Genomic DNA, 26,518 nt, shown 5'->3' with positions numbered 1-26,518 from the left:
CCTGCTGGAACAGTTGAGTATGAGGATGTATCAGTGGTTAGGGACTGGCCAGTAAGCTTCAGGGATCCTTCTGCTCCCATCTCCCTAGGACTAGGCCTCCCCACACCTGCCTCCCCCTTTTTTGTTTTTTTTTTTTTTTTTTTTTTTTTTTTTTTTTTTAAACATGGATTCTGGGGGATCAGTTATAGGTCCTCATGCTTGCATGATAGCACTTTGCCAGCTAAGTCATCTCTCCAGCTCCTGACTGTATAATGAAATGGATTCTTCCAACCTCCCTGGTGCTAGGACATGAGGTGTTGGGGTCACAGGGGTGAAGCTCTCATGAATGAGATTTGGCATCTGTGAACTATGCCAGGGACAGTGCCCTTGCCCTTTCTCCCTGTGACATTACAGGGTAAAGGTTGACATCTATGATCAAGGGACCCCTCCTGTCAGTGCCTTGACCTTGGACTTTGAACCCTATAGGAGATCTGGCTCTGAAAATGCATTTACCCCAGGGGACTGGCTGGCACTGGCCTAAGTGGTAGCTATAGTTGGTTCTTTAGTGAGTTTGGGCTGCCTTTTCCATGGCCTTGCTAGGAAGACACACACACAGACCCATGTACATGTGACCTCTCCAGACACCATTTATTATGTTTGGTGCCCCCTCCACTTTCCTTCTGGTGCCCAGTGGATGTTTTCATTGACTGCCGCTGGCCTCTCCTCTGTGTGCACCCTCTTATTTCCTGGATCTATGTGCTTAGCCTGGGGAAGGGTTCCACTGTTCTGAGAAGGGATGGGGCCAGGGCCTTAGGCCTCTTATCCACTTATGCAGCACTTGTCCATGGCGCAGAGTTCCTGCCCTAGCAGTTCCTGCAGGCTGGTCTCTGAGTCAATGGTGGCAGTAACCATGACGTACTGCCACAGGGAGTCTGGTTCCAACTATCTGTGCAAAGGGGCTGTCCCTGGCTTCTGACTTCTGCTTTTTCTGAGGCCAACATAGGGACAGAAACAGTGTGTTCAGCCTTTGCTCCTGGATGGAATGTGGGGTACAGATGCCCAGAAAGAATGCATTCCCATGGGTGGTGATCTTTGGCCACCTGGGTCCTCTGACATAGTCCCTCAGAAGTTCTTTCTAGACACTTTGCCCTGGGGCTAGTGGTACTCCCAGCTGCTTTTGATCATTCCCCAGATGGGCTGGGCTACAGGGTTGGGTGTCATGGATGTTCTTTGTGTACAGTGTCCCCAGGTTGGAGCTTCCGTGGGCAGTGCCTGTACATTATAGCACTCAGTAGAGATGGAGTTCCCCATGGTTATAGATCCCCATGCAGGGTCCTAATCATTCCAGATGCTTCTGGACCTGGGCCACTCCCAGTATAGGTGACACGTTTCTTTTGAGTATATGGCAGTTGTATACGGTGCTCATTGTTTATAATGGGTTCATCATGGAAGGTTCTGCCTTCTAACGGTTCTTAAAACAGTTGTCGTCAATTGTCACTACTGATCTTGGTGCTGATAATTTCGATGGATCTTATGGATAGCCTGTGCTGAGGTTCATGGCACTTGATGCTCTTCCCACGGGTGGCTTGATAAAGATGGCCTGGCATGGATGGTTCTTGTTCCAGTTCTTCTCACAGCACCTTCCTATACTGATGGTCTGCTTCACTTCCTTCTCAGCAGATGGTCCTGTGTGTGACCTGTCTGTTGATGGTCATGGCTATAGAAGACAGCTCCCACTTCTGTAGTTTTTCCTACTTAAGTTGCCAATGGATGTTCCAGATGAACTGGCATTTTTGGGCCCTAGTGTCTAGATACTAGCCGCTGAGAAATCTCCTCATAAAGGCATGGGCTCCTGGGTGGGCTGCTCAGCCTGGGTGGACTGACTGCTGCTTTCCACTGGGTCCCTGGCTTTGTCTTCCTGGAGGTTGGTGTTGCTTCTTGGCTCGCTCTGTTCATTACAGTCCACCCTAATGTTCTGGCCGCTATTGGCCTTGCTGGAGGGCCTGCTGCTGCTGCTGCCGCTGCAGCTGAGGAGGCCGCTGCTCACCTGGTAGGACAGGAAACTGCTGCCTGGGCTGAGGAAGCTGATGCTACTCAGGCTGCTGACTCTGCCATCCGGCAGGCTGGTCTCACTTTTCCCCTCCAGACTTCTGGGTGCACTGGCCTTTCCCGACCAGCCTTCGGATCTTGAATGGGCTGAGATGGGGCACGGGGAATAGCTCACTGCTCTCCACCCGGGTGGTGAGCCGCTTCGTCAGCCTCACTGTTTGCTTCCTGTTCACCAGGTTGTCCTTGCTGCACTCCCCGTCGGCTTCATAGCCACTGCTTGACGGGGCGGAGATGCTGCATGCCTCTGGCTTGAGGCTCTGTGTGCTCTTCACCAGGCTCTCAGCGCTTTGGGGTGTTCCCAAGGTACTGTGGACGGTCTTTAGGGGCTTCTGAACGGTGGCTGAATGGCGGGACCCCGCACGTGCCTGGACCTCTAAGCTGGATGACCCCACACGTGCCTGGACCTCTAAGCTGGATGACCCCGCACGTGCCTGGGCCTCTAAGCTGGATGAGGGTGACTTTGGCCTGTGCTCTTGAGCATCCCAGACAGAAGATCCCCCGTTTTCCGCCTTGATGGCGGGGGGCAGTGGGATTGGTTTATCCAGGAGGGGGCCCTGGAGGCCTCTGAATGTTGCTTGTGGCCTGTCTTCGGGGGAGAGGTGACTCGGTGTTTGTTCTCTTTGGTCAGCTTGGTTCCCATGGTGATGGTACCTGTGAGGTGGGTGGGAGGACAATGCCTCTCTGACACCAGTTAGTTACCAGTGACAGTGGTCGGCCTGGGCAGAAAAAGGGCTGGTGGCCATAGTGGGGGTTCTAGTTGTTGTAAGGGAAGACCCTAGAGAAGCTGAAGGAGGATTTGTTTCACTGCTTCTGAAGGTTCAAGGCCACCATGACAAGCAGTACACGGAGGCAGGGAGGGCATCTGAGCTGTGGGCTCTGTCCTTTCCCTCTTTATGCATCCCATGCTCACAGACCAAAGGGATGCTGCTGACACTGAGGGTGATGTTCTCCACAGAAACACACCCACGCTGCGCTTCTCTACTCTCCTGAGTGCTTCACCATTAAGAAGATCAGTGCATCTGCAGGGTACTGGATGCTTCCCAGCAGGGGTTAGGGCCTGCTTTTCGGGCCTCTGTGTCCTTGCTGAAGCAGCTATGAGGGCTATAGAGAATTCAGAGTGAACCCCAATTCCTTGCCAGACCCTCCTGCTGACCCCTGGTGCAGCCATTTCTAATGTGTCCTTACACATCCAGGCCTGCTGGCTGGGTCTTCCTTTCTCTTGATAATTCTTTGGTCAGAGGAGATGGCTCAGTGGATAAGAGCACTTCCTGTGTGAGCATGAGGACTTGAATAAAATGGGGGATGTGGCCATAGGGAGCCTGTAACCCTGTGATGTAAGGGAGTGGAGACAGAAGTATAACGGGTTGGATGGCCACCACCCTATTTCAGGTTCAGTGAGAGACCCTGTCTTTAAGGTGCAAGTTATAGAAAACTTGGTGTCCTCTTTTGGCCTCTCTTTCACATCATGTATACACTATATACATATATACGTATATACACACATATACATATATAGTCTTTATTGCTATTATAGGTTACATGTAGTATTCGGTTTCAGTTCAATTCGGTCATGTTTACTGCCTTACTCTCCCCTCTTCTTACTGCTCTACTCCTGCTAGACTCTTTCATTCTCTCAGCTCCCCTCCTACACATGCACACACACACACACGTATACACATACACATGTATACACACATATACATACAAATATATTCATACAGACATGTATACACATATATACAATATATACATAAACATATTCATACACATATACATATACACACACTATATATACACAACACACATATATATAACCACACCTATATATACACATACATATACTCATACATACACATGCTATCTATGCATACATACATGTACACACACACATATATATACATATACATATATACACACACAGACATACATAAAAACGTGTATTTTTAAAAGTCTAGAATCTACAAATGAGAGAAAACATGGTACTTGTCCTTCTGAGTTTGGCTTGTTTTTTTCTATGATCTCTGGTTGCAAACAACACAACTTCACTCTTGATATCCAAATTCCAGGATACATATATACAATATCTTTATATCTCTATCTCTTGATAGGCATCCAGACTGATTCTATAACTTGGCTGTTGTGGGCAGTGCTGAAATGTATTTATATGAATATGCAGGTATCTTTGTGGTATATTAAACTATGCTGAAATTCCACATCAGTCCAGTCAGTATGGTTATCATAAGGAAAAGAACATGCTGTTGAAGATATGGGGCCAAGAGAACTCTTGAAAGCTGCAAAAGTATGACGGTGTCTCAGTAGATGTTTGCCTAGTGTGCGTCCCTGGCCTTGACTCCAGCAACACAGGAAGAGCCGACGCCCACACCCAGACACAACCTCTTCCTCCTCACAGCACTAAAAAAGAACCAAATCCCCCTCCTCCTCAGAACAGGTCCTTCCAGATAGAGAAGCCCTAAGGGGAGAAAGGTCACAGGCAGGACAAGTGACCACAGTTTCTTCACAATGCAGATTGGGAATGAGATTTCGTCCAGCTACCGTAGAAATTAGCCATTCCTTAAAAACCAAAACCCAAACCAAAGTATTAAAAATAGAACGACCTTATGACCTGGCTATATTACCTTTTCTTATTTCAAGCCCTTTCCTGCTGTAGGGCATGTGTACTGGTTGTCCCTATGTCTCCTAAATTTTCCTTCAGTTTCTTTCCTCCTGGCTTTGAACTAACTGGCCCTTTCCATTAAGTCTCTCTTGACTTCCCAAGAAGAGTTCCTAGAGGCCCTGGCATTCTTTATTCACTTCCTAATCTATATTCTCCTGGCACGATGGGTCATACATTGTTATCCATGGCCAGTTCTCTCCATAGTCTAACAGGAGGCAGCACCTGCCATCAAGGGACACACAATGAAATGATTATTAGTAGCCACTCATAGTTCTTTATTGAGGAAACTGATTAGAAATATGTTGAAGGAATTGAGACAGTTGACAGGTGTTGTGGAGTGTCTTAGGGTTTCCATTGTTATGAAGAGATACCATGACCAAGGCAACTCTTAAAAAGGACAACATTTAATTGGGACTGGCTTACAGTTTCAGAGGTTTAGTCCATTATCATCCTGATGTTAAGCACCACATTCCAATATACTTGTAGTAACAATATTAGTCCAACTTCAAAAGTTCCCATAGTCTATTACAGCCTCAATAATGTTTAAAAGCTCAAAGTCTCTTCTGAGATTCATGCAATTTCTTAATTGTAACCCCCTATAAAATCAAAATCAAAAACAGCTCACATACTTCCAACATACAACAGCACAGGATATACATTACCATCCCATAATGTAGGGAAAGAAGCATAGGGAGGATATACTAAACCAAAGGATGACAAAATATCAGCTGGGAAAACTCTAAACTCTGCATCTCCATGTCTGATGTCCAAATACTCTTCAGGTCTCCAATTCCTTTCAGCTTTGTTGATTGCAGTACACTTCCTTTTCTTGGGCTGCTTCCATTACCTCTTAGCAGCTCTCCTTGGCAGGTATTCCATGGCGCTGACATCTCTACCTTCTTGGAGTCTCCATGGCAATCCAGGCTTCACGTTCACAGCTTCACATAATGGCCTCTCTGGACCACCATGCAGGGACACCCCTGACACACACCTGGTATCAGCAACCTCACTCAGTCATGGAGGGAGATTGCTTAACCCCTTTCTTGTATTCTTGACTCTAAAGCCAGACCACATGACCAAAGCTGCCAAGTTCTTCTGCTGGCTGGAACATGGCCCCTCCTTCAATTTAATTTTCACCAGCTTTCTATTTTCCATGGTTTCTTTCACTACCTAAGCTTGGCGATTCTGAAACTTTCTCTGTAGACTGACCTTAAACTCAAGGATCTGCATACCTCTGTCTCCCTGAGTGCTGGTATTAAAGGCATCCACTACGAGGTCTGGACCTAAGCTTTTCTTTATTTCCTTTCTACAAAATGGAAGCTTAGCTGTGTGGGCTCTTGCTCCAAGGCCACCACTCCCTTAATTCTTTTTTTTTTTTCACTCTCTTAATTCTATTTACTATCTTTAATCTATTTATCCTCGTGAACACAGGATTTAGCTCCATTTCACTTCCTGGTACCCCTTAATTCTTGAGTCATACATTTTATATTTTTCCTTTCTCAACTTGTTATGTTTGACTAAAACACTTTTTACAAGAGTGAACCACAGGACAGAATCTATACTAAGCTGTTGTGAGATTTCCTTTGCCATTGCAATTAATCTAAATCAATTCACCTTAGCCTTTTGCAGAATGTTTGGACAAGGGCAAAAAGCAGCCACATCCTTCACCAAAATATGACATCTGATAATTCTGCTCCACCCATGCCTTGTCTTGAATAACTATGGCGATAAACAATGAACACCAAAGCAGCTTTGGGAAGAAAGAGCTTAGTTTATATTTCCATACCACAGTCTGTCATCAGAAGAAGTTAGAACTGAAGCAGAGGCCAGGGAAGAGCAGTCCTTACTGGTTTGTTTCCCATGACTTGCTCAGTATGCTTTCTTATAGCAACCAGATATGCCTTCCCAGGGATGAAATCACCCACGATGGCCCTCCCACATCAATCATTCAATCATTGATCAATAAAATGCCCCGCAGACTTGCCTACAGGCCAGTCTGGTGGAAGCACTTTTCCCCTTCTCAAATAACTCTAATTATGCCAAGATGACAAGCACTAGCCATCAGAGTCTACAATGCAGTTCCCGCTCCTAACTAACTTGTCTGGGCTACAAGATGCTTTGTCACAGGCTAACGGGTGCCATCTTGGTATTATAGTGGTAGTTGCCTCTCAGGTCCCCTTGACCCTGAAGAACCAGCAAGTGGACTGACAAGGCCCCTGCTCCATTTTCATTTCATTTATTTTGTAGAAGTAAAATGGAGAAATACTATGAAGACTCATGATTCCTGTCCAGGGTCAGAAAGGGGCGTCCTGAAATATCTCAATATGGTTTGGATTCTGAATGTCTTCAGAGGCCCATGTGTCAAAGGCTTGGTTGTCAGCCTGACACCGGTGCAACTGGAAGATGGTAGAGTCTTTAGGAGCGGGGCCTGGTGGGAGACTCTTAGGTGACTGTCTGGGAACCATGTTCTGGAAGAGGCTGTTAAGACCTAGCCTTTTCTTCTATCTTTACTTCCTAGCTGGCACAAGGCGAACAGATCTCCTTCACAGGCTCCCACCATAGCACATGGCGCAGCAACAGGCCCAAAGCCATGGCATCATGAACTGAAACCCTGAGCCAAAGAAGCCTTTTCCCTTTGAAAGTATGTTTTCCAGATATTTGTCACAGTATTGGAAATCTAACACATACAGCAGATTTGTTTACCCCTCCACATTGTGTGTTTCCATGGAAACCCTGAGTGCCATGCTCAGCATTGTCATGCACATCTTTCTAGCTGGAGTATGCAGGAGTGGGGGAACTTTGCCTGCCATTCACCTTGATGTGGCATCCTTTGCACACTGACTGTGTTCAGTATAACATGTATGCAATCATCGTTGCTTTCACGTGTCTCTCAAGCTCACTTCCACTAGTGTTTTCTGTAAGAATGCCATCACTCACTCATCCCACTGGTGAACCTTTAAATTCCTTCCCTCCTTCCCTGTGATAAAGATTTCTTTACGTGTTCCCTTCCCATGGTGTTCCCCCCTGAGGCTTTCTGAGAACATACCCCCTACCTAACAGAATGCGCAGCTTCAGTTTCTTCCAGTTGCCCCTCGTGTATATGGTAGACACTGCTCCACATCCCTTGGGACTCATCTTCCAAGACTCTATGTGGTCCAGCTTAGGGATGAGAGGGATGAGCAAGATGTCCGTTGCCTGTTATTTGGTCAAAAGATATGGTCACTCAAGGATGTTTGGTTTTGGTTAAATGAGAGGTCACAGAATTAACTTACTTGAGTAGGGTTGGGGAATAAACATCCAAGAGAAGGCTCAAAGGTGACAAGCCACGAAAGATGTCTTTATTCCTCTTTAAGGATTGTCACACAGCTTCCCATGTCCTGAGTTTTGTGACTGTCCCATACTCTTAATTATGGATTCTCTGTAGAGGTGGAAGTGGGAAGGGAAGAAGGCAGAAGGTGACAGAGAATTTCCAAGGAGTTCAGAGGGCCAAGGTGTGATGATCTCCAAGGATAACCAGGAGGTCTGCCCATACAGCAGTAAAACTGGGAGCTAGCATATACAAGGCCACAGTCTCAAATTCAACTCCAGACTCTGACACTTAGTAGCTGTGTAATTCCGGGCAAGCTTCCTACCCCTTTGGTCTCATTTGGGGTTCACTAAAAAGCAGTGCTTGGGAGAAGGGCTTGGAACTGGAAGTTTGTCTGGGAGGTGATCCTGAGAGGTCCCCAGCAAGACACAGCAAGCAAGACAGGGAAGGAGGAAAGGCAGGCAGGGACATTAGGGAGAATGTGCCACATGAACTTGGTCTTGTGGGGCTTCAGAGAACAATAGGATATGCTTCATCGACCCCACTGCTGCCCCTATGGAGGGACTGCCTGTCCCCACTGCTGCCCCTATGGAGGGACTGCCTGTACTTCTGGCTTTTCCTGAGCATGCTCCGGTGACATCAGAACAGGTCTGGAGGCAGGTTGGGTCAAGTCATCAGGCAGCATTCAGAAGCCCTTAGACTTGAAGGTCATAGGATATGAGGACACTAGAGGGGATGTAATGGGGATGAAGGATGTGTGTGATTGCTGTAGGTTGTGGTGAGGGTTCTATGAATCCAGTCATGGTATACAGAAGGTGCTGAGTGCCAAATGTGAGGACTCTATGTTATACTGCACCAAGGCCACGGCAAGACCTGCTGAAGTTGAAGACGGGAGAGATGGTATGAAACTGACCCTGGCCACAGGTTGGGACTGTGGTTTGTGGCCACAGAATATGAAGTTTTCCCAAGTTGCTACTGGGTTTGGTACGCGGGTGGATATAGGATGTCTGTCTCCCATGTCCACTTTAGGTAAGGCACGTGTACTGACCAAGTGGGTCTCAGGGGTCTGAAGAGAGAGCGCAGTAGCCCTGCCAGGCAAAGCAGCTGCTCTGGCCACCTGGGGTTTAGCACAGAACACACAGGGACTGAGCATTTAGGTTCAGCTTAATTTTTTTTTTTTCATTTAGCACATGACTTGGGAGGCTTCTAGGGCATGGATCTTTACATCATAAGGCCAGACAGTTGTCATCAAAGCTGAAAGCTGATCATCCCAATGTGAGTGATGCCGTGTGTAACCAAGATACTTCTGAAGAACTAACTTATCTGTTGGTTCTCCTCATAGTGAGGCATACACACATTTGAGAACCAAATAGTGGGAGAGGCTGCTGTGTCTTTAAGAACTCCCACTTAGGTCCTGGGGTCCCTTTCCCCATCCAGCTCCACAGTACAGAGTTTAGGATTAAACCCAGGCCGTGCCTCTTGCCAGCTGTGCCATCCGAGCAAGTTCTCCATCCATCTCAGCTTCCGTTTTCTCTTCCTCTGTAAGATTTGTAAGCCTGCTCGGTGGGAGTTGTAATACCCTCCAGCCTGGAAGTGTGTATTCTGTCCTTGTTGTGTCCCCAGCAAATATTGAGGGATACCTTGACCATTGGCTGCCCTGTGGTTTTTTTTTTTTTTTTGTTGTTGTTTGTATGTTTTTTATTACTCTCCATGGGCAGTCCAAGGCAAACTGGATTTGCCCATTTGGGGTGGAGTTTACTTGAGTGAGGTGTCTGTGGTCTGTGCACAGCAGTGTTAGGATTCAGTGCCACTCTAGTGGCCGTTGAGTGTGTGCAGGTTGAGGAGGTTGATTCTCAGAGAGGAACCTGGTTGGGCCATACACAGCAGTGACAGTTCTTGAGAAGAGACCACACCATCCTTGAAGGGAAGGAGGGGACAGGAAGTTCCTTGATCAGAGACTACAGGCACGTGGGGCTCTACTGTGCAGGACTCCTTTGTAAGAGACAACAGGTTGCTTTTGGGGTGCAGATGGGGAGCATCCCTGATCATATATAGAGAAGAGAACGCTTTCAGGGGACAGTTACTCATCACGCAGCCCCCAGACGCGCTTGGGTGTCTGCTCTGTGTACCCCCTGCCCCTCGGTGCATCTCGAGTGCCTTCAAACCCCCTGCTTGTGGGCTGGCCTCATATCTAGAAGCTTGAAAGGTCATTTCATCAAATCATCCCTATGGGTTAGCAAAGACATAGGATTATTGGCAGAAAATGAGGATGTAAAACCCCACTGGATTCTGGAGATTTTTGGGAGTGTGAGGCACAGAGCTCTTGGACGCCTTCCAGCACATGGGTTCATTTTTAATGGTCCAGGATGGTAGTTCTTCTGTTTAATTCAGACGAGGGGACACAATATCTTTCATTTGGACTTCTTCCTGGCGAGGCGGCCATCAGACTCCTGGCACCCTCCCAGCAGGGCCGTCTGTCATTAGGGCCTGTTTTCTGTCTTTGGCTAAATTGAAAGTCCTAGGAAAGAGCTGTAGCCTCCAAAAGGAGAAATCGACGAGAATAGGTCACAGTGGGCATTAAGGAATGAAAATGAATCTGTTCTTTCCTTCGTTGGATAAGCAGCTGTGCTTGCGTCTGTCTCTGTGATCCATGAAATAGGCTGTCAGGGAGATAGAAAATGGGCTGCCTCTAAACTTCACCTGCGGAGTCTCGTCACCTTGGAGACAGAGTTGTCAACCTGGACAGTGCTGTAGGAAGGGAGGTGCAAGCTTCCTCGGTGCCAACCCTAGCAGGAACACTTGAACATCATAGTAGAATTACTGGACACGGGGGCTATGTTTGATTCCCATTTCCCAGCTGAGGACAACAAGGCTCAGAAAGATCCAGAAGCTTAGTTCGGGTCCTCAGGGGTAGAGTCTGGCTTCAGTTCGAGGTACGGAGCATATAGCTGGGAACTTGTGTTGAACTTGTTCCAAGCTTAAGCCTTCCATCCAAAGTTGCTTCTCACACCGCAGAGGCGCACACCTCCATGGATCGCTCAAGCCTACCTCAGGCCACACTGTGAGAGTGCAGGGCTGCATGCGACACACGCCACAGGTGTCAGGTGACAGGGTGACAGAAGGACTCTCTGCACCAGCCCTCTTTTGCATGGTTGGAATCTGAGATTGCCCCTCCCCCAGGCTCACACTGTCAATGTTTATTTCCAGCTGGTAACAGCATTTGGGGAGCTCGAGGGGCCTGGCAGGTAGACGTGGGTCAAGACCCTTCAGGAACTTAAGCCAAAAATAAGAAAATGAACCCTCTTTCAGAAATGGTTTCAGGATTTTGATCATAGATTGGGGAAAAAAAAATCACAAATCCTTTCTTTACAACAGATGGCAAGAAGTCTGGGCTAGGCTGGGAGCTGGAGATGTCAGTATGGCTGCCTCTCCTGGGGTAGGGGCTGGAGATGTCAGCATGGCTGTCTCTCCCATCGCTTCCTTTGACCCTCCATGCTTTTTTCTGATGCCTCATTTTCTTCTCTTAGCCCTGCAATTGTGGGAACAGGCTACTCAGCTCGCTGCTCTGTAGCTCAGAGGGAAAGAGTATATGGCTCGCACAAGAGCAGGCCTGGATGTCACAGCAAAAAGCTTTACATCTTATTGTGAGCATATCCATATGTATATTGTTGAGACAGAGTCTCATTATGCAGTCCAGCTGAACCAGGATGGTCTTGAGACACTATGTAGTCCAGGCTACCCCACAAACTCATGATCCTCCTGCCTCTGTTTCCCGAGTGTTGGGATCACAGGTGTATGCCACCCTACCAGGCCACCATGAAGATTTAAAATAGATTTTTATGGTTAATAATTTTGTGCTAAAATATTTATTACTTTAGTAACTAGATATTTGGTGTTCTCTTAAAAACTGAATTTCTTGCTTCAGCTTACTCCTTCTCTGTGTCCACCACATGATGTCATGGATTGACAATCAGTGAAGATGTGTACAATGAATGGCACCTTGTGGACATATGGAGACTATTTCCTGAGTTACCAGAAAATAGAGATTTCTGCATCCCATGGCCATTCAATACCTTGTTTATCTAAACCTCGTATCTGAAGGAAGCCAGAGCCCCAATCCCGAGCATCCTGATTTGGGGGCAGCTGTGATTTCTAATGACAACGGTAAGTGATGGGTAAGAGCGTCCTGGCCAGGGCCCGATGGTGGAGCACATCTGAACTTGGATTTCAAATGTAAATAAAGGAGAGAGGGTGTGGGAGACCCACAGCCAAGACCTCAGTGCTCCACTTAGCTGCAGCAATACTTCCCCTCTACTGACAGCTCTTGCTATTAAGAGTCACTTGTGTTTTAGTGACAGTTATTAGCTTAGTGAGACCCAGTGGTGTGGCCCACCATGCCACACTCCCCCTGGGTGTGCATCCCGCTCTCATCAGTTCTTTTTCTACGTTCCTGCCTAAGATGCTGCCCCTTCTAAGATAGATCAGCTCTCACTGCTACCTTTGGCTTTATTTCCCTCCAAAGCCGAGGCTTTGTTGAGAAGCGTTCTTATAATTAAGGCAAGAGTGAGAAATAACCTCCTATATAATTTAAAATGGTAAAATTATTGATATCTTTTCCAGCCCCGGCTTTAAATCTTTGCCACCAAAGACTCCCCTATTAACAGGCCTAATTAAATCCATTTTTCAGCATGTCTTTGGCAAATTCCATTTTAGCAAAACTGTAGGAAGTTTAGTTTGATTTGTCTCTATTCCCCTAGAGCTTGCCTATAAAAATGAGGGCTAGGTGGATGTTTGACTCTGTTTTCTCTGTATTAATTCACCCAAGAAATGTTTATTTATTGAGCATTTACTATATGCCACGGCAACAGAATAGAGGAAGTGGATGGGGATATGCAAAGATGACCAAGTTCCCATGGTCAAACCTGTACTATTTAAGGTAGGCCACCCTGTGTTGGGTGCTCGTGTTGTGGAGACAAAAGACCCTGATTCTTTGGCTTAGAGAGTGCTATCAGTCCGGCCTTCTGCTATTCTCACTCGGGGCTTTGAAAATGTGCAAAATGTCTGTCCTCCCATATCTGATCCTCTAAGTTATCATTTTGTGGAAGGAGCATTCCTGGGTGGCTGTGATGTTCAGGTGGAGGGGAGAGCTACTGGGCTGGAGATTGCCCACTGTGGGAGTAAAGACACTGGAGAGAATAGCACACTAGCCTTGAAGTGGGGGTGGCAGGGGGTCACAGAAGCCTGGGGCTGGCAGTAACCACAGACTACAGCAGGATCAGGAGCTAGCTGGAGATTGTCCAGTGTGGGAGAAGGGACATTGGAGAGGACAGCACACTAGCTTTGGGGGGTGGAGTGGGGGATGGGTCACAGTTGCCTGGATTGGCAGTAAGCACAGACTACAGCAGGAACAGGAGCTAGCTGCTCACATTTGTGCCATCGCAACATTGACTGCGGAGGATGGGACATGTGGGGGTGGGGGTGGGCACAAAAAAACAGTTACTAGGCTTGACCACGTGGCAATGCCAGTGTTGGTGGACAGGAGAGGCACATAAGAGGTGATATGGAAAAGTCTTCAGTGTGAACCTCATGGTGTTAGCTTAATCATCACTGTGACTCCAACACCCTCGAAAACAACTTCAGGAGGGAAGACTTATTTTGGCTCATAGTTATGGAGGGTTCCACCCATGGCTTCTCAGCCCCATCTACTGGGGCAGAACATCATGGCTGCAGGGAGCCAAGTAGCTGCTTTATCTCATAGTAGACTGAAAGCAAACAGGGGGGAAAGTACTGGGTTCCAGGTTTAAGCTATGCTTCACTCCTCTTGATGAGTTCTCGAAGTTTCTGGAACCTCCCCAAATAGCACAGATACCCAGGCTTTGAACATCAACACATGGTCTATGAAAGAACAGCTAATATTCAAATTATGGCATATGTGCGGGTCAAGGTGGGAAATGGGGTGGCTTGGGTGACTGGGTGGGTGGTTGGGACGTTAATTGGAGAAGAACAAGAGAGATTTGATGGATAGCTAGAATCTAGATCTGGTCCTTGAGATCATACTCAGTATGGACAAGGCAATGGAGAGCCGCCTGTGACTCAACAGGAAGGCAGCAACCTTAAGGAGAAGGGTGTAGATATAAGAACCTAATGAAGTAGCCAAAAAGTATGGTTACATATACACTCAAAAGAAGAGAAGGCCACGGATGTGGAGCCTTTAGGGGCTTTGATATTTAAAGGGTAGTTAGAGTATGTGGAAAGGAATGGCAGGTGGAAGGAAAAACCAGAAGGTGATATGAAAGCAGGGATGGGGGCTCTGAGAGGAGAGTGGCACATACTGAACCTTAGGAGGAATCAACTCAAGGGACGATTGTATTCCTGTAGTTAAAAGTCAGTTTGGGTGAGACGCTGAAGGCAGTAGGCTTCAAGCACACAATAGAGGGCATGGGAAAAAATGAATGCAACATACACACACATCCAGAAGTGGGGGGTGAGGGACATGGTACACAAAGGAGAGGTGCCCCCTGTGTGAAACATATCCAAGTCCCAAGGCCACTGGTAGGGGTTCTGTCTCTTCGGCATTGGACATCCATCAGTTCTCAGGTGTCTTCCCTTAGCCACTCACGGCAGCAGAATGGGGTCTGGTGGCAAGGCACACACCTAAGGTGTTGTGCATTGTTTCATTGATTTGACCCCTGTCCCCAGGAGAGAGGAGGGAGGTTCAGAAAACACAATGCACTTGAAAAACTTACTCTGGAAGCTCAGAAAGTCCCAGGACAGACACTCAATCCCCCTCCCCAAAATTATACAGAGGAAAGGAGACTCTGTTGCAGCAGAACTGCCTTCTGGGTGTGTGGGCAGCTTCAGGGATACAGGTTTGTGAGTGGGCTTTTCACCGATTCTGGTAACACCTTAATCACACTGGTAGTAAGTAACCCCAATAGATTTATTGGTTCATCAAGTTAGATGAGGGTGGAATAATTTCTAGGGTCTGTTGTCAGTGCCTGATCTGGAGTGAGTGGTCATTTGCTAACTTCACCTCACGGTGTGTGTGTGGGGGGGAGATCAGGCAAAAGAGATAAGGCTTGATGGTACTTGTAAAGGAGTATGGGGATGGGGGTGGGGAACATGGAAAACAGACTGGGCCCTTTTAGCAGGGCTGCTCCTTGGTTTTTTACTCCCATACTCTGGAGGAGGAGATGGCAATTGTTACAAAAACTAAGGCTAGGGAACAGTCAATCCACAATGAGGCAAGACTGGGGAGGGCCCTGGAGCCTATTAAAAAGTCAAATCCCGGAGCCTCTAGGTGGGTCTCCAATTTGGGGGATCTCTAATCAAGTGGGTGTGAATTGTTTGTTCTTATAAAAAGTTTTCCCAGCCCAGTGCTTCTCGGTCTCCTTCACACTGCTGGTGGCTCTCGGATCTGTGTGTGTGCGCTCGTGCCTGTAACTGCTCTGCCTGTCACCGCGCACCTGTAACTGCTCACCAGTCTGTAACTGTAACTGCCCTTAGGCTGTGTAACTGCCGCCGGCAGCTGGGATTCTAACTGTTACTTTGTGTCCAGAAGTCTGGGGTTCTCTGGCTTTTTCACTTGGCTGGCTGCAGTTTCATGGCTCTGACCTCAGATCTCTAGCTGTTTCACTGTCAGAATACCTAACTCCCCAGTTGCCTCTCCTCTGTCTTGTCTGACAGCTTTTTTAAGAACTACTCTTTTTTGGGGGGCGGGGCAACCCTCTGCTCCTGTCCCAGTGACCTCAGTGGTATCCTAGATGATCTCTTCTCAACCAAGATCTCACACCATTTCCAAGCTGGATGAGAGATGGTAAGAACTTGGAGAGATGGCTTGGGTCATGGAGGGTGCCAGTTGGGGGCAAGGCTTAGCTTGTGCTTTCTAGAGGAGCCAGTTTCTTACGATTGAGTGGTGAGACTTGGTGAGAGAGGCTGGAGATGAAAATGAGACTGGACAGTGGTTCAAGAACAGGAGGACCGAGCTTAGAATTGGCGAGCTGGGAGGAAATGACAGGAGCTTTTTGTTGGTAAGCAGAGGCTGGGGTCCAAGTTCATGCAGAAGGTTTTTGTTGTTGTCATTTGTTTTTGTTTTTTACTAAACATTTTCTTTATTTACATTTTAAATGTTATCCCTTTTCCTGGTTTCCCCTCCAAACCCTCCATCCCCTCCCCCCTTGTTGTGGATAGCCCTGGGGTTAAATTATATTTGATGTGAATTCTGTTCTCTGAGTGGCTACAAACTTGGAATGAGTCAGCACTCAGGTGACTTCCTGTAAACTTTCTTCCCACCTTAATTTGTAAAATAAAGGAGAGCTGATAAAAGGGAAGGTGGAGTGGAAGGTGGGGAGAGAAGGAGGAGAAAATGGAAGAGGGAGAGGACATAGAAGAGGAGGAGGATGAAGAAGAAAAGTTGAGCAGAAGCACATGGCCTGGAGAAACCACAAGTTCTAAGGGGTCTCACAGATGTGGAAGATGGTAGTGTAGGGGTAGATCTGCCCAATCTAGGTGCACAGCATGTATTTATATTAATTGAGTTGTGTTTTCATTGCTGGAGCATATGTGGGATGGAGAGAATTACCGAAACACACCCTCCCCCTGCTCACCAACCCACCCACTCCTGCTTCCTGACCCTGGCATTCCCCTACACTGGGGCATAGAGCCTTCACAGGACCAAGGGCTTCTTCTCCCACTGATGACCGACAAGACCATCCTCTGCTCCATATGTGGCTGGAGCCATAGGTCCTTTCATGTGTACTCTTTGGTTGGTAATTTAGTCCCTGGGAGCTCTGGGGATACTGGTTGATTCATATTGTTGCTCCTCCTATGGGGCTGCAAACCCCTTCAGTTCCTTGGGTTCTTTCTCTAGCTCTTCACTGGGGACCCTGTGCTCAGTCCAATGGATGGCTGAGAGCACCCACCTGTGTATTTGTCAGGCACTGGCGGAGCCCCTCAGGAGACAGCTATATCAGGCTCCTTTCATCAAGCACTTTTTGGCATCCACAATAATGTCTGGTTTTGATGACTGTGTATGGGATGAATCCCCAAGTGGGAAAGTCTATGGATGGTCATTCCTTCAGTCTCTGCTCCACACTTTGTCTCTGTATTCCCTCCCATGGGTATTTTGATCCCCTTTCTAAGAAGGACAGAAGTATCCACACTTTGGTCTTCCTTCTTCTTGAGCTTCATGTGGTCTGTAAATTGTATCTTGGGTATTCCGAACTTTTGGACTAATATCTACATATTAGTGAGTGCATACCAAGTGTGCTCTTTTGTGACTGGGTTACCTCACTCAGGATGATATACTCCAGACCTACAAATTTCAGCCCAAGAATTTCATAAATTCATTGTTTTTAATAGCTGAGTAGTACTCCATTGTGTAAATGTACCACATTTTCTGTATCCATTCCTCTGTTGAGGAACATCTGGGTTTTTTTCCAGCTTCTGGCTATTATAAATAAGGCTTCTATGAACATAGTAGAGCATGTGTTGGAACATCTTCTGGGAATTACATGTTGGAACATCTTCTGGGAATATGCCCAGGAGTGGTATAGCTGGGTCCTCCAATAGTATTATGTCCAATTTTGAAGAACCACAAGACTGATTTCCAGAGTGGTTGTACAAGCTTGCAATCCCACCAGCAATGGAGGAGTGTTCCTCTTTCTCCACATCCTCGCCAGCATCTGCTGTCACCTAAGTTTTTGATCTTAGCCATTCTGACTGGTGTGAGGTGGAATCTCAGGGTTATTTTGTTGAACATTTCTTTAGGTGCTTCTCAGCCATTTGGTATTCCTCAGTTAAATTCTTTAACTCTGTACCCCATTTTTAATAGGGTTATTTGTTTCTCTGGAGTCTAACTTCCTGAGTTCTTTGTATATATTAGATATTAGCCCTCTATCAGATGTAGGGTTGGTAAAGATCTTTTTCCCAATCTGTTGGTTGCCCCTTTGTACTATTGACAGTGTCCTTTGCCTTACAGAAGCTTTACAATTTTATGAGGTCCCATTTGTCAATTCTTGATCTTAGAGCATAAGCCATTGGTGTTCTGTTCAGGAAAATTTCCCCTGTGCCCATGTCCTTGATGCTCTTCCCTATTTTCTCCTCTATTAGTTTCAGTGCCTCTGGTTTTAGGTGGAGATCATTGATCCACTTGGACTTGAGCTTTGTACAAGGAGATAAGAATGGATCGATTTGCATTCTTCTACATGCTAACTGCCAGTTCAACCAGCACCATTTGTTGAAAATGCTGTCTTTTCCACAGGATGGTTTTAGCTTCTTTGTCAAAGATTAAGTGACCATAGGTGTGTGGGCTCATTTCTGGGTCTTCAATTCTTTTCAAGTTCATGCAGAAGATGGTCAGACTTGTTCTCCAACCCCTTCTTCTGCATTCTGTTGTCCATGAGGTGGACAGCATCTTACACACACCCACAGCTAGGATGTTCCTTTCACTGCAGTTTCAGGATCTGTGATGCCAAGGACTGCACATCGAAGTCTTGAAACCAGCCTGAAGAACCTCTTCCTCCCTCTCTCCTTTAAAGTCGTTTTGGTTCTTTGTGATAGTCTCATACCATAGCTCAGGCTAGCTTGGAGTTCTTCCTATCCTAGTCTCTTAAGCATTGGCATCACAGCTGCAAGCCTGGCTAAATCCTATTTTCTCTTTAGACGTTTTGGTCATGGCTATGCAAAATTAACACTGAGGGAAAAAAGAAACTGCCAAAGTTATTAATAAGAATTGAAGTCATCAGGTATGTGGGTGAACCAAAGATGTGTACCCAACCATTGGCTTCTGGCCAGCAAAGAATCCAAGTCAGATTAGCTTGAGGTGACATTTTCTTCCTCTTTTGTAGTGATGTGTGAGGTGTGCGTGTGTGTATCTGTCTGTCTGTCTTTAGGTGTGGACATTCCTATGGAACTCAGGAATTGCTGGTGGGTGTTTTCCTCCATCACTCTCCACCTTATTTTTTGAGTCAGCTCTCACACTGAACCTGGAGCTCCCTGATTGGAGAGATTGACTGATCTCTAAGCCATAGGTATACTGTCTCCATCCCCCCAGCTCTGGAAGAGTATTTTGCCATGTCCGGCTTTCTTATGAGTGCTGGACACCTGAACTCAGGTCCACATTACTCACTTCACTAAGCTACCTCCCATGCCTCTGAAGAGGTGTTTTAAAAAGGAGTTATTTTTGTTTTATGTGTATGAATGTTTTGCCTGCATGTATGAATGTGTACTATGTATGTGCCTGGTGTCCGAGGAAGCCAGAAGAGATTATTAGATCTCCTGGAACTGGAGTTAACAGGTGGTTGTGAGTTACCATATAGGTGCTGGGATTAGAACCTGAGTTCTCTAGAAGAGCAGCTACTGCTCTTAACTGCTGAGCCATCTCTCCAGCCTCCCGAAGAGACATTCTCCAATGACTGAGCATGGCTGGAGACTTGGGAGAAGTTAGGTGACAGAGTTGGACAGATCACAGAGTATGCAGGAGACCTGAGTGGGAACCATGGGAGACAGCACAGACCAGGAGGACAAGTTTAAGATGGGCTGTGATGTCTTATTCAGGGAGAGGCTATGGGCAGGGAGAGGATGCATGGGCCCCTTCTTCTTGGGAGTAAACCATGTGGGCAGAGAGATGAACATAGCATGTCAAGTCCTCACTTTTTTCCCTTCAGGTTCCCTGCTTCCTAAGATGTCTCCCTGATGAGCTTCAGGACCCCATGGTGGAACCAAATTTGGTGATCACTGATGAAGTGAGTTCAGTTCTGGAGTCTAGATGACCTGGGTTCCAATCTTACTAATTTTCTCCTAGCTGTGGCTCTTGAGAAGGATCAGACCCTGAGGAGCACCGCTCTGCGTACTAGCATGAAGAAAGAAGCAAGCACACACCATGTCGTAGCTCTGTACTCATGCCAAGAATAATTCTCACTGCTGTGCTAATGATGGGTTCAGAAATCAAAGTGACACAAGGCTTCATGTATGTTCTAAGGGCATCAATCCAGTCAGGAGGCCTAGGAAGTGATGTTGAAGCTAAGATCTATGGACTGAAAGGAGACAGGCAGGCAAAGGGTGGCAATAAGAGCATCTTAGGAAGAAGTAAAAAAGCAAGGCCCTGTGGTGGGGGAGCATGGACTCCATAACCTCAGGAACCAAGGCAAGAGCACATGTGTGGGTCAGTGGAGAGAGTGAGGGAGAACAAAATACCTGCCACTGTCAGGAGCTGTTTCCATAGAGCAATGGGAAGTCCGAGTTCTATCAGGAGCGTGGTTTGGGAAGCTTGTACTTTGGGTTGCTGGATAAAGGAGGGACTGTGGTTAAAGGAGGGGGTTCATGTTACAGCAGGGAGCCCATTTGGTTTGTTCTTGTGTTCATCTAGGGAAGGAATGCAATAGGTTTGGAATAGGGTGGAGGAGATGGAGCCAAAAACAGAAGGTAGGCATGAGAGAGGTTAAGGACTTGGTAAAGATTTGTTTGGAGAGGGAGAAAGTGAGGGAGAGGGAAGCAAAGACCGAGGGGAAAGGAGAAGGAGAGAGGGAGAGGGAGAGGGAGAGGGAGAGGGAGAGGGAGAGGGAGAAGGGAAGGAAGTCACAGTGAGTTGTCCCTCTTAAGTTGTCCTTTGAGGTCAAACTCCCTTTTTGGAAGGTCTAATGGGTCATTCTAGGTTTCTTGACCAGTCTCAGGTCATGGGTGATGATTTCTTTAAACCAAGCATGAGCACCTTACCCACTCTTGGTGCCTGCCACCAGGAAAGTGTGTGCCCTTGATCTGGCTGTGAGGACCCACGAGTAGGGTAGCTCTATGAGGTTACAATACAGGACAGGAGCACCATATGCAAGGACCAGCTCTGGAGGGATGCTATAGTTTGTGTCCCCAGAGGCCCATATGTAAGGCTTGGTCCTTAACCTGTGGCACTACTGGGAAGGGGTGGGACCTTTGAGAGATGGAGCCTAATGGAAGCAAACTCATTAGCTCCTGCCTTTCAGGGGATATTGGAGCCTCAACTTTCCTGCTCTCCAGCTACCATGAGGCTAACAGGTCTGCCTCACCACATGTTCTCCCAGGCATGAGAGAACCTCTCCTTTGGCTCTAAATCAACTGTACCAGAAACCAGGGCTTGAACCCTCTGAGTTGTGAGTTAAGATGAACCTTTTCTCTCTGTAGGTTGATTTTCTCAGGTATTTTATCATAGGATCAGGAAAGCCGACTAACAATCATTGGAGGGTAATTCTTCTAAAGGAACATAAGAATATGGAAGCATAAATGGGGGTGGGAGAACTGTATGATTATTATGATCATTCTGGGCTTTGGTGGCTAGTCTAAACTGTTAACTTGATGTATAATCACCTAGTAGACTGGCCTTTGGACATGCCTGTGGTGTGGTTATCTTGATTAGGTTAATTAAGGTGGGAAGGCCTGTCCACTGTGGGGGGCAACATCCCCTGGGCTGGGGGGTCCCTTGACTGTATAAAATGGAGAAAGCACACTGAGAACAAGCTTTTATCATTCCCTGATTCTTGATCATAAATGTGATGTGACTGGCTGCCTTAAGTTCCTGTTACCAGAACTCCTCTGCCACAGTAGACCTCAGACTGTGAGCCAGAAGAAACCCATTCTGGCTTCAGTTGTTTTTTGTCATGGCCTTTTGTCACAGCATCAGGAAGAGAAACTAAGACATAGAAGGTTCCACAAGCTAAGGGAAGGACTGGTTCAGAAAAAGGCTAAGCCTCAAAAGTTGAGCACAGATGTAGAGATGCTTGTATTGGAGTTCCACTGTAATGTGCAAAGATGCTTATTGTAGCAGATAGCTATTTCTGGGTAAGAAAAAAATCCTCCATGATGAAGTGACTTAAACCTGCTAAGATTTCTTTTGAGTCCATTACTTGCTTGGGGTATTCTGTTGACATGGGGCAGGTTTTGATGATCTTGCCTGAACTTATTGAGGTCAATGACTGGGGCTTAACTGGTCCAGGATGGTCCAGTTAGCCTCTGTTCCATAGGGCTGGCCTTTCAGTATCCAGGCAGAAGGAACAGACCATATGAGGACTCTGAAGTGATCATATAAGGACTCTGGTTGTGTGAGGGAGAGGAACAGAGGTCCCTGTGGCTGGGATAGTATATGAGGGAGAGGAAAGTGGGGTCAGAGATAGAGGGGGAGTGAGGGATGGGGTCATATTAGGAGTCCCTTGTAGAGCATCAAACTCTGCTGTTGAGTTTCTTCTCCATGTCTGCCCCCGTCACTCCAGTTGGCTTCTGTTCCTTCTCTTGGTTCTACTGGCAGGCATGGTAGATGGGGTGTGGAGGGGGCCTTTGTTTTTATTCTGCCTGCTTGATAATCCCTGATTTTAGGAGAGGGAGAATGAGGTCTGCTTATTTTTATTATATAAAATTACCTATGCTTTATGATCATTATGATCTATTATATGAATGAAAATATCTCATATTTGGCAGATCATATCACACATTTCAGTAACTTTTTATAAAATATTCTTAGGGGTCCTAAGAGACTCCCCACTGTCCGAGGAGAGCTTTTTTAGAGTTCAAGAGAAAAAAAGTTTCCAGTTAGGTGACTTGTTTTTTTGTTTTTGTTTTTATTATTATTCAAGGATTTATTAAGTCATACATGCAAAACATACTGCTAACTGCCTTAGCAAAAGATCAATGTAAAAACACTCCACAATTCTGCAACTGTCAATTGAAAAAAATTTGTTCTAGTGGTTGAAAGGCCTAACACTGTACTCTTGTCAGTGAGTTAGGTTGTACACAACAGCATTAGCACTAGCAGTTGACAGAACCTCACAGACCCGAAGGAACATCTCTAGCAGAGCCACGACAGGAAGCATCTGTCCATGTGGGTGAGGTCTAGAGAGGCAGCAGTAGTCACATGGCAGTGTTGGTACTCTGTTTTGAAGGTTCATAGTTTAAGAATATCTAAAATAGTTTAAAAACTGTAAAGCTGCAACACAGGATTTTCACACCTAGTTGCTAGAAAACTAAGGAAAGCACTAACTAGCTTTGAGTAAAGTAAGGTGAAAACAGGAACGCACTTCTACTGATCTACCAAAAAATAAAAATTCTCTGAATGCATTATCAGAAAGATCTTATAGTACAGGTCAGACATATTGCTCGTTAAGAAGGGGTCCTAAAGAAAAGCACTTGCTAAGTTAGAACTGTGAGGGTGGCCAGTTTAAATATGGACTCAACGCCCCATCTGGGGAGGGATGGCAGTGAGGGCGGGCGGGGGGAAGCTCAAGAGACACTGATAACTGTTTGACAGAAATTAACCGTTAAAAAGCTTTACCCGTGACACTTTTATTCAGTTGAATTACTCCATGTACAATGTAGTGTAATCTCTACTTCATATTAGTCAAAATACTGTCTGTCTGTCTGTCTCCTTTGATCATGTTGTGTTTCACACTCCACCGAGCTCACCCACAACTAGGAAGAGAATACTTCATTAGAGGCAACACAGGAACCAGAGTTCTGTTCAAAGTCTGCAAAGGCTAGTCGACTGGTCTTTTAGAAAACTCACTATGAAATCAAAGAGCTGAGCTGTCACACTCATCACTGTGACGTACAGTACAAAGTTATGTAATGAACATGGACTGATAAGTTACCGGTGTGTTACATGGCAATGTGTCCTTAAGGAGGCTGTGCTGTGTCACATGGTCTGGGGACTACGGGAGGGTCTGCACCCCTGACTTCAGAAGCTGCAGTCTTCATAGCAACAGAAGTCTCTCGAGAGGTCAGTGCTTAGGTGTCTCAGCACACGCAACTTAGTTCAGAAGGTATTTTGGCAATTCTTAATCTGGGCAAGAATAGAGGATTTTGAAAAATAAGGCTTTAAGAAGGCTTTGTCATTTTAGGGCTGAATTTTAATAGACTGTAAGTTGGAATTCTTGCATTTAAAATAGAACCTTAAAATTATTGACTGGTTCATTGGTTCAAAATGGTTTTATGGAAAAATTAATCTGTAACAAAAACTTGGCATCAAATGCAAAGGCTCCGCTGATTTTTTTGAGCAAAGCGTACAAAGGTTCCAGGGCAGGACTGAGAACGAGGGGCTCCAATGTTTACAACAGCAGGCATTTTCTCTTCCTCTTCTTGACAGGAGGGGGACAGAGAGCCGCTAGAAAGCTTCCTCAAACACTGTCTTGAGTCCTCGCTATGTGAGAGCTGAGCACTCCAGGTATTTGACAGCACTGCTCTCTTTCGCCTTGGTTAGCCCCTGCGGGTAGGTGGTGGGAGTCAGCTCCTTCTCCTTCAGCTTCTCAATTGTGTCCTCATCACCCCTAAGATGAAGCTTTGTCCCCACTAGGATGATAGGCGTATTGGGACAGTGGTGTCGCACTTCAGGATACCACTTTGCACGGACATTTTCAGACGTTGTAGGACTCACAAGAGGAAAGCAAATTAAGAACACGTCTGTTTGCAGGTAGGAGGGGGGACGCAACCTGTCATAATCTTCTTGTCCAGCTGTGTCCCATAGGCCCAAATTCACTGGTTTTCCATCTACCATAACATTGGCAGAATAGTTGTCAAAGACGGTGGGGATGTACGCTCTGGAAAGGCATTGGTCGTGTAACTGATGAGCAGGCAGGTTTTACCAATAGCTCCATCTCCCACCACCACACTCTTGATGGCCTGCATCTGGGCTGCTCGGTGGTGGCGGCCGGTGGCTGAGGGGTGAAGAGGCGGGCTCGGGAAGCGCTGGGTGGGCGGGCGTGAGGCTTCAGGCCGTGGGGCTCTGAGTGCCAGGACCGCTGTCCACGCCGCGGGGCCCTCAGCGCACGGGAAGGCAAAGCTCAGTGGCAGCCACCACCCAAAGCTCAGGTGACTTGTTTTGATTCCTAACATCATGTATGTATGTGTGTGTGTACATGTATGTATGTATGCATGTATGTATGTATGTATGTATGTATGTATGTATATATGTATGTATATCCTAAAAGTAGAAATGAAAGTATTCATGGACTAAAGGAGGGGAGCATCTTAAAAGGCTCTAGTATCCTCTGCTTATAGCAGGGAAGTTCTAGTCCATGGTCTGTGTTGAGCCAGAGAGGTGACAGTGCTCCCTGTCAAGTGCTCCCACACAGGGTCTTTGCCTCTTTTAGTTTATTTTATATGCTTGTGCATGTTTAGTGTGTGCGTACATATGTGGATACAAGAACATTCGTGTGTGTGTGTGTGTGTGTGTGTGTGTGTGTATTTGTGTGACAGAGGTGTACTTTGGGTATCTTCCTCAATCACCCTCCCCCACAACCACACACACACACACACACACACACACACACACACACACACTGTATTTTGAGGTGATTTCTCACTGAACCCAGAGTTAACTGGTGCCTCGGTGGCTGGCCTGTGATGCCCCAAGGCTCTGCCTGTCTCTAGCCCCCTTCCTTCTCTCCCCACTCTCAGCCTTAGGGCTTCGGGTGTGACCTACAATGCCTGCCTTGTATGTGACTGCTGCAGATGAGAACTCAGGTTCCCAACCAGGTCCTACACCTGACATCTTTGTATTTACTATAGTGGGCTACCAGGGCAGAACATGAGTTTCCTCTCAGGAGGTACCTCTGTGGGTGGCTGGGAGGCCTGGGAGGCCCGGGAGGCCCAATGTGGAGCTCAGCCTGGAACCCATAGGCCTTAACTTGAAGCTGTAACTCCAAGACCATTTTTTTTTCTTCCTCTGTAGAAAAACCCTGTGGCATTAGGTGTGGGTGGGATCAGCTAGTCAGAATTCAGACCTTGTCTCAATAGTTTCTGCAACTGTGGGCAATATACCTGCTTTTAGAAATGCAGAAGAAAAAAAAATCAATACTTGGACTCTCACAACCAATCATGCCACAGAAGTGGCGATTCTGTCCTCAGCATGTCTGCATGGGTCTCTAAACAGGGTGGCAGAGTCTGGGGCAAGGGAGGCTCGTAAAAATGACCGATGCAGATATTAATGATTTAATCTGCTAACGTGCTGTGGCTGCCTCAGAGAATCCCATTCGTCAGTGCTCAGGACCCTCAGAGGAGCCGCACAAGGGGCTGGTGCAGGAGATGGCAGGAACGAAGATGAATCGCAGAGTGCAATATTGATTTGCCCCGCCTGCAGCCGCCTCTGTTTGGAAATATGGAAAGCAAATTAATGAATAAATGAGCTGGCTTGGTGAAGCGTGCCCCGCTGGGAGCCCTGGTATTTAAGCTGTATACACTAAACACTTTCTAGGCAGGGGTTGGAAGTATGGGTGGGGGAATGTGTGCAGCAATGATCTGGCATGGTAGAGCCTGGGGGTTGCAGTCAATGCCCCGTCCTCTTTCTGGAGGATCATGGGTGTGCATTGCTGCCCTAGCTGGACTTCAATTCCTTCCTCAGAGGAAAGGGCTGAGCAGAAGGATTCAGCAGGATATCAGTGTGTATCCAAACGACTCTCTCTCTCTCTCTCTCTCTCTCTCTCTCTCTCTCTCTCTCT

The 26,518-nt window shown here is 46.7% G+C and overlaps 1 long non-coding RNA gene and 1 pseudogene across 1 annotated transcript in view; one reads left to right on the top strand and one right to left on the bottom strand.

Annotated features, from left to right (window-relative positions):
- Nucleotides 1–15,619: 15,619 nt before the first annotated feature.
- Nucleotides 15,620–26,518, top strand: part of LOC110327230 — a 61,620-nt gene continuing 50,721 nt past the window's right edge. Inside the window, exon 1 of the long non-coding RNA XR_002380818.1 lies at nt 15,620–15,885. This is a non-coding gene — a long non-coding RNA (uncharacterized LOC110327230). The remainder of the gene's footprint in view (nt 15,886–26,518) is intronic.
- LOC110327222 lies at nt 24,131–24,707 on the bottom strand (annotated as a pseudogene).

The sequence above is a fragment of the Mus pahari genome, chromosome 1 (genome assembly GCF_900095145.1).
Source record: "Mus pahari chromosome 1, PAHARI_EIJ_v1.1, whole genome shotgun sequence".
Taxonomy (NCBI): Eukaryota; Metazoa; Chordata; class Mammalia; order Rodentia; family Muridae; genus Mus; species Mus pahari.
Note: the sequence above shows the minus strand (reverse complement) of the source record. Positions and strands in the feature narration are given on the sequence as shown.